This window comes from Ambystoma mexicanum, chromosome 3p, assembly GCF_040938575.1.
Source record: "Ambystoma mexicanum isolate Mex_15411 chromosome 3p, UKY_AmexF1_1, whole genome shotgun sequence".
Taxonomy (NCBI): Eukaryota; Metazoa; Chordata; class Amphibia; order Caudata; family Ambystomatidae; genus Ambystoma; species Ambystoma mexicanum.
Window position 1 is genome coordinate 1,237,451,152 of NC_090925.1, and position 13,587 is coordinate 1,237,464,738.

Genomic DNA, 13,587 nt, shown 5'->3' on the forward strand with positions numbered 1-13,587 from the left:
CTATTTATTCTCTGGAATGGCAAAGTAAAGGAGTGGCTCGACTTTGTAGAAATTCTGAATACCAACAACCTAAATTTAAAATTCACAGAGACACACAGCCGTGAGTCACTAATTTTCCTTGATGTATTGCTAAAAACAAGCCAGAAAGAAATCAGCACAGAGCTTCATCGGAAACCCACTAGTTCTGACATACCTCTATTTGCTAGCAGCAACCATCCAACTGCATTAAAATGGAGCATACGTATGGAGAATTTGTTAGAATTCAGCGTAATTGTAGTGAACTTGAGTGCTTTGATAGAGAGTGCAAAATCACGGCCAACAATTTTGCTAATCAGAGATACCCGAAAGCAATTATTGAAAGAGCTTACTCCAAAGCACGCAATCTAGATCGAACTGCCCTATTACTAACTAATCAAACATCTGAAGAAGCAACAAAAACAGATGAGATATGGCTTATTCTCACGTACGGTACTCAAGCCAAGACAATAAGAAATATACTGCGCAAACATTGGCATGTTTTAAAATCCGATGAGGCTCTACAACCATATCTTGCTGAACGAGCAAATATAACCTTCAGAAAATCAACCTCCATCAAAGATCTTCTTGTGAGTAGATTTTTGCCCCCCAAAATAGAAAAGCTTGGCATCTCTTCATGGATAGGGAGCAAGAATACAGGTTTCCATAAATGCACCAAGTGTAAAGCGTGCCAACATGCTTCAAACAAGAACAATTTTGTGCATCCTGTATTGGGCAACATTGTACAAGTAAAATCAATGATCACATGTAACACAGAGTTTGTTGTATATGTACTGTCTTGTTCATGTGACCTTTGGTACGTGGGAAGTACCATAGGCAAATTGAAATTAAGGATTCTGCAACATATACGAGCCATAATGAATATTGATGCCTCCTATCCAATGGCAGTTCACTTTAGTGATGTCCATCAAAGTAAACTGGATTGTTTCAAGTTTTTTGGAATACACCAAGTGAAAGAGAATCCACGAGGGGGCAATCGAGAATTAGAACTCCGCCAGATGGAAACCGGGTTTATATTAGATCTAGCAACCAGAAAGCCTAAGGGTTGCTAGATCTAATGAAGAGTTGTATACTTTCCTCGGCACATAGAGTGTTCAAATACTGTAAATTTCATAGATTTGGGAAATATTTTGCTAATTGTTGAAAAATTGGAATGACTTGGATGCTGGGTTCCAAGAAAGAAGGGGATAATTGAAAAAATCCTAAGAAAGTCTTTTAACTTGTTTTATTAGTTTATATGTGATTTTTTATCCGCCAAAAGTATAGAGTGTTCATGTAAATGCAAATATGATGAAATCTACTACCTTAAATATTTTCCCCTTTCCAAGCTTTGGCCATTAATGTGTGAAAGAAGCATTAATACTGTGGCTGTCATTATGCCTACCTCTAAGGAGCCAGGCCGGGCCCAGCAACCCCAGAGGCAGACATCATTTTCCCCAGGGAAGTCTCAGCGGGCCCAAGTCGGGGCCCTTTGGACTCAGTCCTGGCGCCTTAGGCGCCAGGCTCATAGCGGACCCCAGTCCTGGCGCCTTAGGCACCAGGCTCATAGAAGAGGATATGTGTTTAAGTGCTTGGGTGCACACTTACCTGATGCAGACCTTGCTGCTTCATCCAGGCCCTCTTGAGGCCTGAATGGGACTACTTAACCTGTAGGACTACTTCACCACCCGGGTGTGGTCGGGGAAGGATACATACCTGATTGGTGGAAGGATACATACCAGGAACTTCTTCCAAGGCTATTTAAACCCCACCCGAACAGCCACACATGCTTCGCGTTGTTCTGCACCTAGCAGCTGGACGCTCACCGTGTCAGCTCCTGCATCCTGACTTCAGCCACGCCTGCCAGCACCCTGGAACACCTGCAAGGGGAGAAAGGAAGAGAATAGGAGAAGAAAAGCCCTTACCTGCTAAATCTGCATCCCGGAGTCATTTCTCCAACGGCCCTGAAAAGGAAGACATCATTTTAAAGGCATTTCGTTTCGATCGCTGCAGCGCTGCATTTTACTCACCTTTGCCAGGCGCTTCCATCTTCAGCAGCGATCTTCCGGATTCAGCTACGCCCCGGCGCCTAGAGGAAAAAAGACAAGAACAAAGGTGAGAGGGAGAAAAGGAATAAGGAAAGCTCAGTTTCCTTTTAAGTCTTACCTGTTGGATTATTCCCACTGCATTTCGGGTCCTGCCGCTTCCTGGCATCTCCGGACCCCGGCCCCTATGGGGAAAAAAGACAAAGACATTGAATGAGCGAATGCAAAGACATTACCTGAGCGCTCATCCAGAACTGTTTCACTTCGGGTCGGCGCCATATCTCCGGCACTCCGAACCCCGGCCCCTAAGGAGAAAAAGACATAAGCATTAGCGCTTGCTGCAATTAGACAACGAACATTATTATTAAGCTTGAACTTTTGAACAGAACTTTTACAGCGCCTTACCTGAACAGTCAAGCTTACCTGAACTCCCATCAATCCTCAATCCAGTGAAGTAACTGGGTTTCAACACGCCCCTGCATCAGAAGCAGGATGGAGAGGCCATCCTTCCAAACCCTAAGGAGGGTATCCAACGAGCCAGGGAAGCCAGAATAGAGGGGCCCTTCCTGTCCATCTTCAGAGTTCTGCGCCTTCGACGCCGCGCCTCCGTGGGAACCAGGTGAGCGTTACAGTGGCAGCTATGTATTTTAAGAAATAATGCACTATGCACTTTAGCTTCTATACACATTGACATCATTAAGGTTCTTATCAGTTTAACCTTATTCTCCATCTTTTTATCCAATCATGGGAGTGCACAAGAGTAGTTTGTGAGTAATATATTATGTGTGAAAGAAGCATTAATAATGTGGCAGCTATGTATTTTATGTAATAATGCACTATGCACTTTAACCTCTATACACAATGACAACATTAAGGTTCTTATTGGTTTAACCCTATTCTCCACCTTTTCATCCAATCATGGGAGTGCATAAAAGTTGTTTGTGAGCAAATATTTTTGTAAATTTAAAAAAGGAAAATTATAATAAGGATTTTTCTTCCCCGGGAAACTACTACATATTTTTTCATGCACTATGCACTTTATATATCTTTTTAAAATTAGTAAAGTAGTTTCTCCGATATATTCATTCCTGAAAACATATGGAATACACAAACGACTATATTATCATAAAATGCACATTAATGATGTTTTAAACTAAAGGTGTAGTGAATACAAAAGTCATTACAAAATGGCCGAACACTTTGAACAATGGAAAACATAGAATTCAACTATGGTAGAAAGTGAAAACGGACAAAGAAACTCAGTAGAACCATAGAGTTTTTTTACTTTTGTACCTGTATTTAATGGCTGGATGTATGTCTGTTCTTTTGTACATGATCAAGCAACGGGAGCGTTGTGAAACGCGTTGTACGTGGCGAATCTGTTTTTACTGATGCCTAAATAAAACTGGATATAAGAAATACATACGTTGTTGTGTGATGGGCTGACCTGAAGGAATTCTACGAATTGGCATACGGCTGTAACTTGACGAGTGCCGTCTCACTTTGGAAGAAGTGCGATAACTTCTTTTTCTTTGAAATATATATATATATATACACACACACAACCCAAAGGCAAATCCGCACACAAGTGGATAGAATATAGCACTGCAATTACGCACAGAACACATATTTTTAATATTGATCCACACTTTAGTCATTTGAATAAACAAGATACATAAAAAGCACAAAACCAAAAAGAAAAAACGAATGATACACCTAATACTGCTGAAAGTATTCAGAACCACTATTCTCAAACACCAATACTAATTTAGAAATACTGTCAGAATGTTTATAGGTGGGGGCACAGTTTGTGGTGCTTTACGAACATCAGACAAATGTACCCAATAGCGCAGTTATTTCACTTTGACAGCAAGAGGAGTAGCATATTCTACAGTGTACGGACCATTATAAAGAGGTTCACTCCACTGACACACTACATTTTCTATGTCCACTTTATCATTAGGGAACAATTGTAATGGTGGTGAACTCGCAGGATCTGGTGCAGCGCTGTTGTTGATGTCCTCCGACCGCTGTGGAGCACTCTGTTGAGAATGGTATTTAATATACTTTGTTAACTGTGTTAAATACAAATGAAATTAATACCCCAGGATCGACGCAGCCCTGTGAGCATCTGAAGAACTCTACACAGGAGTTTGTGGCGTGTGCATACGTCTCCCTGTCACAATCTCATGAGGGGAGAGGTGATGGTCCTTACAGGGCTGGGCCCTTGAACTGAACAAGGCCAAAGGGAGAAAATGCACCCCGCTCCTTTTCAGTGTTGCACACAACTTGGACAATTTCTTTTTAGCAGACAGTTAATCAGTTCTACGATCCTGTTGGCTTGAGGGTGATAAATAGAGCACACCTTGTGCATTATTCCTAAAAGAACTGCAATTTCTTCAAACAACTGATTAAAGAAGTGGGTGCCACTGTCACTCCTAAGGGTATCGCCCACTCCCCATCAGGGAGACACTTTTTTCTCACCAAGAACTTGGCAGCTGATTTGGCATCAGGATGTGCACACGGACCAGCCTCAATCCAACGGGAAAAGGGACAGACAACCACTATCAAGTAACTAAAGGATTTACACCTCTCTCCCATATCAGCAAAATCTATATGTAAATCACGGAATGGAGCAATTGGTCGTGACAGAGTACCTTTTAATGTCTTCAAAGTTTGTCCCGTACTATAGGTCTGGCACACTACACAGTTAGACGTGAACAGGGATAACAATTCCTGAATATTAGGCACATACCAATCTTCCTGCATATATGCTGCAATATGTTGTTTAGATACATGGGCGGGGTAATGGAGCTGGTCAAATGCCACCAAAGCCAATGCTTGAGGCATCACAACCTTCCCTGTACTCATCTGTCGCCACACCAAGTGTCGGGACAGCGCACATCCTCTCTTTTGCCATACCAACTTTTCACTCTACAGGGCCTGGCCGTGTATCTCAATAGTTTCTGTAACAGGAGGGCTGTGTTTGGGACTTGTAACTGCAACTGCATGTTCACAAAAACTGGATGCTCAGGTATGTCCAGTACTGGCAAATAAGCAGCTGCTTCGACGAAGTGTCTGTCGCTTCGTTCCCGAGAGAGACGAAGTCCCCACCACCTGTGTGGGTGGTGCACTTTGCTATTGCGGCAAGTGTAGGTTGTGCAAGCACGGCAATCAGCATGCCCAACAAAGCTGCATGCTGTACAGAGGATCCATCTGTTCTACGAAAGCCTCGTCTCAGCTATCTCGACAGCCCTGAATGAACAGTCATCATAACGTATGTAGAGTCTGAATATATTGTTACTTGGCACCCCTGTGCTGCCCCAAGCGCTTCGATGAGAGCAATCAATTCTGCTGCTTGTGCTGAATAATGTCCTGGCAGCCTATGCTGCAAAACAATGTCAAATTGTCCATCAACCAGGTGTACCACTGCTGACCCAGTATGTCTCTGACCGGTCTCCTGGTCAAAAGTTGACGAGCCATCAACTAGGTACACTTCACCTTCATCTAGAGCATAGTCAGGTGTTTTAGGAATCCCTTCCTCTGGGCCTTCATACGTGACACAGTCATGCACCTCGTCATCATCGGTGATAGGTTCAGTCAAAAAAGTAGCTGGGTTCACGGTCTTACAATGAACAATGTGAATGGATGGGCTTGATAGTATTACTTCATAAATAGAAGCCCTCTGTGTAGTTAGGGTGGATTTGGACCGTTCTAACATTTCAAAAACTGCACGTTCTACGTATAGTGTCAATGAAAACCCCATGACAATAGTCACAGACTTTTTTCGATATTGAATGCAGCAGTAGCCAACGCTTCTTCGCACGGGAACTGCCCCTGCATAACAGAATCTAACATTCCACTGTAATAGGCCAAAGGTTTATGCCCCATCGTGCTGTGTTGTGTCAACACAGCAGTCATCATCTGACCATCTGAATGTGAATAGAGATAAAACTCTTGCGTATAGTCAGGAGTAGCCAATTCCAGGGCAGTGGAAATTACATCTTTAAGCTCCTCAAACTTAGTAATAATTTCATCTGTCCAAATAATAGTATTTTCTGTTCGCTGAGCTTCTTTGAGGGCCTGCAGCAATGGTTTAGTGTATGATGTGTAATCAAAGATCCATGCTTTACAATAATAAAATAATCCAAGAAATGTCTGTATGTCCTTTACTGTCTCTGGCTGGGGTGCGGCGCACACTGCGGCAGCACGTTCTGGAGTCACTCTTTTCTCATTCACTGAAATAAGCTGTCCTAAATACAACACCTCTTGTTAGCAATATTGTAATTTTGTTCGATCCACCTTGCACCCTTTATCAGCCAACAATTATAACAGTGCTATAGAGTCTTCTCTGCATTGGTGTTCTGTGCTGCTACATACCAACACATCATCCACATACTGAATAATGGTACTAGGGACAGCAATGTTATCCAAATCCTCATGTACCACCCTATTAAAAAATACTCAGGGATTCACAGTACTCTTGAGGAAGTCTAGAATGTTGGAATTGGCTCCTGGTAAACGTAAATGGAGTGAGATACTGCGAGTCAGGATGCAATTCAGGCTGCCCTATGATATGAGATGATATGATATGGCATTTGTAATGCGCCTATACATAAGTGTTTCAAGGTGTGCCCTGGTGTGAGCTGGCTGGCACGGTAATGGTGGAGGGGGGTTCGGATTCATAGACATCCCTGCAGTGTAGGGCCGCCTGCAGGGTAAGGGTGAGGGATGCCCTCGTTCCCCTCCCGGAACCTCTGTGGCAGCACAACCAGGGTGGTGGGAGAGTGGCCTATGGCACGGGCATAGCACCAGCTGCTGGCCTGCACACATTTGCTCATCATGCAGGACTCAGTGAGCTGCTGCTTCACAAGGTCGGCTATCTTGCCGTGCCTCTGCTCGATCCTGCGTGCATCCATGTCCTGTATGTTGGGCATCAGTGGTGGAGTTGGGCTGTAGAGGTCAGAGGGGCTTAAGGCTGATGGTATGGTGTGTAGTCTGGTGACCCCTCTGTGCAGTCCTCAGCTTCTTGCATGGCATCATCACCCTCTTTAGTTGTGCCTGGATATGTAAGGGGCTGGTATTGGTGGCCAGTGGCTGTCTTGGAGGGCAGGAGGGCTGGATGGCAGAGGCAAGTTGCTGGGCCTCAGTGGCTGTTGGCTGCGCAACACTGACAGGTTGTTGGGCCGCAGGGCCCATGGGCTGCTTTGCTGCGGCTGGTGTTGTCTGGACTTTGGGTGACACGGGGGTCTGTTCCTCTTCCTCTGTGTGGGTGGCTGTGATGTTAAGGGCCCACCATGCTCGCTGTCAAGAGGAGGTGCCTGTGAAGATGAGATCGGTATGCAGTTAAATCATCATAGCTGCCACCAACATTATACTTGAACCTTTAGCTCGATATTTGGATCGAGTTCTGCAGCCACTGATACAGAACACATAAACCACCATGCAATTTCTGAGTAGATTGAAAAACGTTGAGTTCATGGAAGGGCGGGACACTCTATTCACGATGGATGTCACATCCCTCTATACGAACATTGTGCACAAAGCAGGCCTCGAAGCAGTAGGGTGGCTTTTACTACGTTCACAGAGCTGTCTAGAAGACAGACTATTCATTCTTACTCTCCTGAAACTTGTTCTAATGAACAACTTCTTTAAATTTGGAGATCAATTTTACTTTTAACTGTCAGGTACAAGTATGGGAGCTGCAATGGCACCGACTTATGCCACTGCATTTATGTATTACCTCATCACCAACTCCAACACCAATTCACAACCTGCACAAGTAAAACAAGTATACATTTTCTTGATGTCGAGATCTACAGTAAGAACAATTCCCTGGAAACCAAAGTCTATACTTAGACCACCAACCGTAACAGCCTCCTGATGGCCACAAGTTTCCATCCCAAACGAACCATCCAAAGTGTGCCATTAAGTCAATTTCTTCGTTATTGAAGGACTATCTCGGAGATTGAAGAATACAGGCAACAATCAGAAACAAGTTGAAGTTCAAGAAACGGGATTATAGCCCCTCTCTTATCTCGGACATTGCATCAAGGGTAGATACTATCGAGAGAGGCACTCTCCTCACCCCCAAACCTCCTAAGCAAGGAGAAGCACTGGTGGATGTTATGACACACTCCACGCAGAGCCACAAGATAAAAGAGATTATCAAAAAAAACTGGCCAATGTTGCAGATGGACCCGACAATACAGGCTCTATTCAGAGAGCCACCAACTTTTGCTTATCGAAACAACAAGTCACTGCGGAATAGCTTGATTAAAGCAGAAGTACACACATTTGAACCCAACAAGAAGGTATTTAAAGGCACACAACCGTGCTTTAACTGCCAACATTGTGGCAACATAATTACGGGCAATACCATCATGCATCCTCATTCTGGGAAACCTATTACACTGAGACACTCATCAACATGTGACTCGAAGAATGTGATTTATGCACTGAAATGTCCCTGCGGTTTTTACTATGTCAGCATGACCACGAGGAAGGCAAACACTCGATGGACAGAACATAAGTCCAACATAAGGACCAGGAACCCGAAATCACCAGTGGCCATGCATTTTATGGAGGCCCGTCACACCATTGGTCAATTAAAATGTGTTATCCTAGAACAAGTTACACTAGGTAGTAGGGTTGGAGACCTGAATAGGAAGCTTCTACAAAGAGAAGTACTGTGGACAGACCTACTTGACTGTATATACCCAAGAGGAATGAAATGCGAGTCTGATCTCATGTGTTTTGTTTGATTTGCCTCTCCTATTCACAATAAATTCTAGGCAATTTTGTTATATGCCATATTGTAAAAAGTAACACCCCATAGACAAAGCGCTAACAGACTCCTTGCCCTACAGAACCAATGGACTCCTTGGACATTCATTTTATGGTGTTTTACAACTGATTGTTACATTTTATGAAATTATCTTAATGCGATGATCTGATCTATGCATGTATGTCTAATTGAAACTCTAGTATAATGCATCATGACCTTCACATTTGATGCTTTTTCACCATCATTGTCTGTACACCACCGGTTGTGGATTCAAAGACGCATTTGTACTGTGGTGCAGTATTACGGTTGCAGTGTTAAGTCACTACTTCTCAGCATGTCTTGGAAAAATGTTATGATTTTGAACTTTAATATGTCTATGGGTCACAATGGACACTGCTCTGTCTTAAGAGGGGGGTCTGTTTATCCATGTAATTACCGCAAACGTAGGTGTTTGGAATGGTGCTATATCGTATATGCAACCGTGAACTTGTGATCTTCTAAAACATTGCTTTTCAAATGCAAGGATTTTGAATATCTAATACGTTATGTCTTCTTCCAGCCTCAATATAACATGTTTGCATCCACATAGAGGTCATTCTATAGACGGATATATAACTATGCGGCAAGTAGACGCAGAGCCCACTATGGTATTGCCCGATGACGTGCTAGTCATGGGCACTACACACATTTTTGAATCAGACAGGGTTAGGGGCGCCCAACCGACGCTGTTCGGTTGCGAGCCCCACCCCCCGCCACCAGTTATGTAACTTGTACTCACAACCTGCACCATATGTAGTTGCGGCCCACAGGACACCCTAGTAACAGTATAAACATCAGTCTACAACGTCGGAAAGGCACCGTGGGACATTGTCATAGCAACGGTACCACACTAAGATAGATGCCTGCGCCCTACCGCGCATGCGCGGGCATCACTCGGCAACCAAGGTTATACAATCTCAGCCACCTACGCGAGTCAGTTTCACAAACTGCGGACGAGAGGTCTGAGCAGCCAGCAGGTGAGCGTTGTCCCCTCTAAGGGGGCAAGATCTTTGAACATTGGTGCCTTCTAGATCCAGTACTCATTAATAACACTGGGCCCCCATAGTACGATGGGGCCCTCACTGAATATCAGCAGCAAACGTCTATAACTAGCCAAGATTCTTGATTAATCATGCATTTACGTTCTCACATGGGGCGCCGGTAGTGCGGCTAAGCCCCACTTAACACATTAGCAGCCACGCCATGTTAAACTCTTTCTAAACACGACTTACTTTTCTTTTAGGTAATTGTTGGAACGATTACGATCGCTCCTTCTCTCGCTCTACAGCCACATGCTATGCACTGTTACTCTATCAAGACCCGGCAGCCAGCCTCCCTTTGAAACCCAGACCAGCATTTTTGGATTGGCATACATGTACTGGCAAAGACCCCAAGGTCAGTATTTCATTAGGACAAATACCTAATAACATATCAAGATAAAACACTTATTAATGTGACAATAAGAGACCCTTTAACTATTATTCTCAGGTTTTAAAGAGCAACAGCATTGCAAACAGAATTGAATTTAACAAGGAACCTAGCCCTGAAGACAGATTATATCCGAAACACGTCGGCAAGCACACAACACCTTGAGGAGCCTATTAGGATCATATTTCAGATTTTGAATGTTGACTGGAATGTGTACTACATCTCTGTGTAACTGTAACACAATTATGTACCTGACCACTGCGTTTTAAGTAGATTATGTATACATTTTGAACTGTGAAGTCGTTTTGTCAATGGTGTATTAGAATTGACGTTCCTCTTTCATTTATAATTATTCTTTGAACACTAAAAAAATGAATATGAAATGCAATCAGTGTAGTGTCCATTCTTGTTGATGGACACTTTCACACCCGTACAGTTAATTGGAAATAAATTTTCGAAACTCATTGATTATTAAACAGGCATGTTGAATGTGATTACTCTATTTATGCAACATTAACACTGGTCCTGTGGATAATTTATCCCAGAATGCCATTCTGACAATTAACACAGGATTCTTATCCCTATAAGAGTGCGTTAGTGGGTCTCCTGTTAGCAATTAACAGGCTCTGTTTTTCTTTATGCAGTTAAATATCTCTGTCATCCAACGGACTTGCAATATACAGTTACGTCATTGTGTGACATTTCGCTTGTCTGTGGTGTCTGGATACAAGGCCAGCTTTGATGGGGGTAAATTGGTCATAGTGCAGGCACGCCACCTTGGTTAGGTGTGTGATTCATGTATGTGCTACTTCTCATGTCTCTTAGTGCACATGACCAGTACTCATGTGCCCATTTGTGTGTTCACATATTGTTTGGGTGCCATGCTTGAGTTCTCCTGGACTGCAGCCCAGGACTGTGGGCTATTTCATGTAGTGGTTGTGTCTGGTCTCAAGCAGTTGGACCTGGCTCCATGTTGTCTGTGGTGCATTTCACTGTCAACTCAGTTTGATTATTTTGAAGTACCACGTTGTACTCACCGCCCTCTGCTTGCATCCCTGCCCTGGCATCTGCTGTTCCAACTCCCTCAACTCCCCTTCGAGATGCAGCACTGTGTTACATGTCTCCTCCCAGGACATTAATTTGATTGGGTAGGCAGTCCTGCCTCTGGTTGCCAGGCATTCCCTCCTGTGGGCAGAGAGCAGGTTATGCACTCTGAGGTGAAGGTCATCCCACTGCTTGTGACAATCTTTAGGAGTGCAGGGGACAGGGCCCACAGCCGACACCTTCTGTGCCAACTCCTCCCATATTGCTGGCTTTCTTCTTTGGCTTGTCTGCCTGTGGTCTGTGGCAAGGAGGTCATCAGCATTTGCCACAATTGTGTCAGTTAGCACTGTCAATTATGGCTCTGTAAAGCTCTGGGACACGTGGCTTGAATGCTCCAGACATGATCCCGTTGTTTCAGTGACAGGATGGCTACAGAAATTGGGTGATATTATATGGACTGAGTTTTTCAAAATGGCCACCGACAAGCTTCCATTTCCTGCGAGGACTTTGTTTCCGTGCTGATGTTTCTATCATCGGTCACTCACAGAAAATGGAGATTTTTCAAATGTACTTCTGGTCATACCGTCACAAAGATAGACCAATCCAGGTGGATATTTAAGATAACTAAATGAGATTTGATATGGTATACCCATTCTAGTTCATACACATAACAGACCCCTTTCAGTTTTAGGGGTGTTTGGGACTATATCAATGATCCACCATATAATATCAATCTGGGTATTTTTGTTTTTGACATACTGTTTCACAAACGGTGCTTCCTGGTGTAGGCATTTGATACATGATCTGTGTCCACTAATCCGTACATTTACAGACCTTGCAGTCTGACCTATTTATCAATGTCGATGTCCCTGGGGTATCACATACAGTAGATGGCTTCCATAGTCTTGCAGTTCAACATATTTCTTAAAGTCCAAAATGTGTAACCTATACTGAAGTTTGATATTTGTTTAGTAAATTTACACGCAGAGCATGAATCCTTCTAAGGTCGATAAAATAAGTACCAATTTCGATTGTGTGATAATTGCATATAAATATGTTCTATGTAAAGCGCTTTGGATAAAATCGCTATATAAATAACAAGTTATTATACTTTATGTTGTCACCCTTGAAAACAAAGCTTTTCGTGAGTCACATCTAAATAGTTCACAGAACATATTTTTTAAAGTAGGCTCACTTTATAATTTTCCCACATCTAGACAGTCATTATCTGATATTTGGAAGTCATTTACATTGAAAATGAAGATCTTCACATCAAAATGTTAGTCCTCCAGGTGTTACAATGATAAGTCAGGGACCAGAGGAATTAGGGTATTTAAAGACCATAGTAATCAATAATAAACAGAAAATGGAGATTTTTCAAATGTACTTCTGGTCATACCGTCACAAAGATAGACCAATCCAGGTGGATATTTAAGGTAACTAAATGAGATTTGATATGGTATACCCATTCTAGTTCATACACGTAACAGACCCCTTTCAATTTTAGGGGTGTTTGGGACTATATCAATGATCCACCATATAATATCAATCTGGGTATTTTTGTTTTTGACATAATGTTTCACAAAGGGTGCTTCCTGGTGTAGGCATTTGATACATGATTTGTGTCCACTAATCCATACATTTACAGACCTTGCAGTCTGGCCTATGTATCAATGTCGATGTCCATGGGGTATCACATACAGTAGATGACTTCCATAGTCTTGCAGTTCAACATATTTCTTAAAGTCCAAAATGTGTAACCTATACTAAAGTTTGATATTTGTTTAGTAAATTTACACGCAGAGCATGAATCCTTCTGAGGTCGTCGATAAAAAAAGTACCAATTTCGATTGTGTGATAATTGCATATAAATATGTTCTATGTAAAGAGCTTTGGATAAAATCCAACCCTTTATTGGGTGAACCACCCAGTAAAGGGTTGGAGGGCTCTTTGTATAATGGAGTAGTAACTTTGAGGTTTACAGGGGTCAGTAGTTAGATTTTTGGGGACAGGTCACTGAGGTATTCTACTAGCCCTACTAGATGCTTTCCTTCCACCAGGTCCTGAAATTTCTCATGCTGGTATTCCTCTTCCCAGAGTTCTCCTTCCATGCATGGTTCTGGTCTTCACTTGTCTTGGGGTTCCTTAGGGTCCCTAGGGTTTGGTGATGGGTTACATCTTCTAAGGCTGTTGATGAGCTGTGGAATATGGGTAGTAAACATGTTCTCT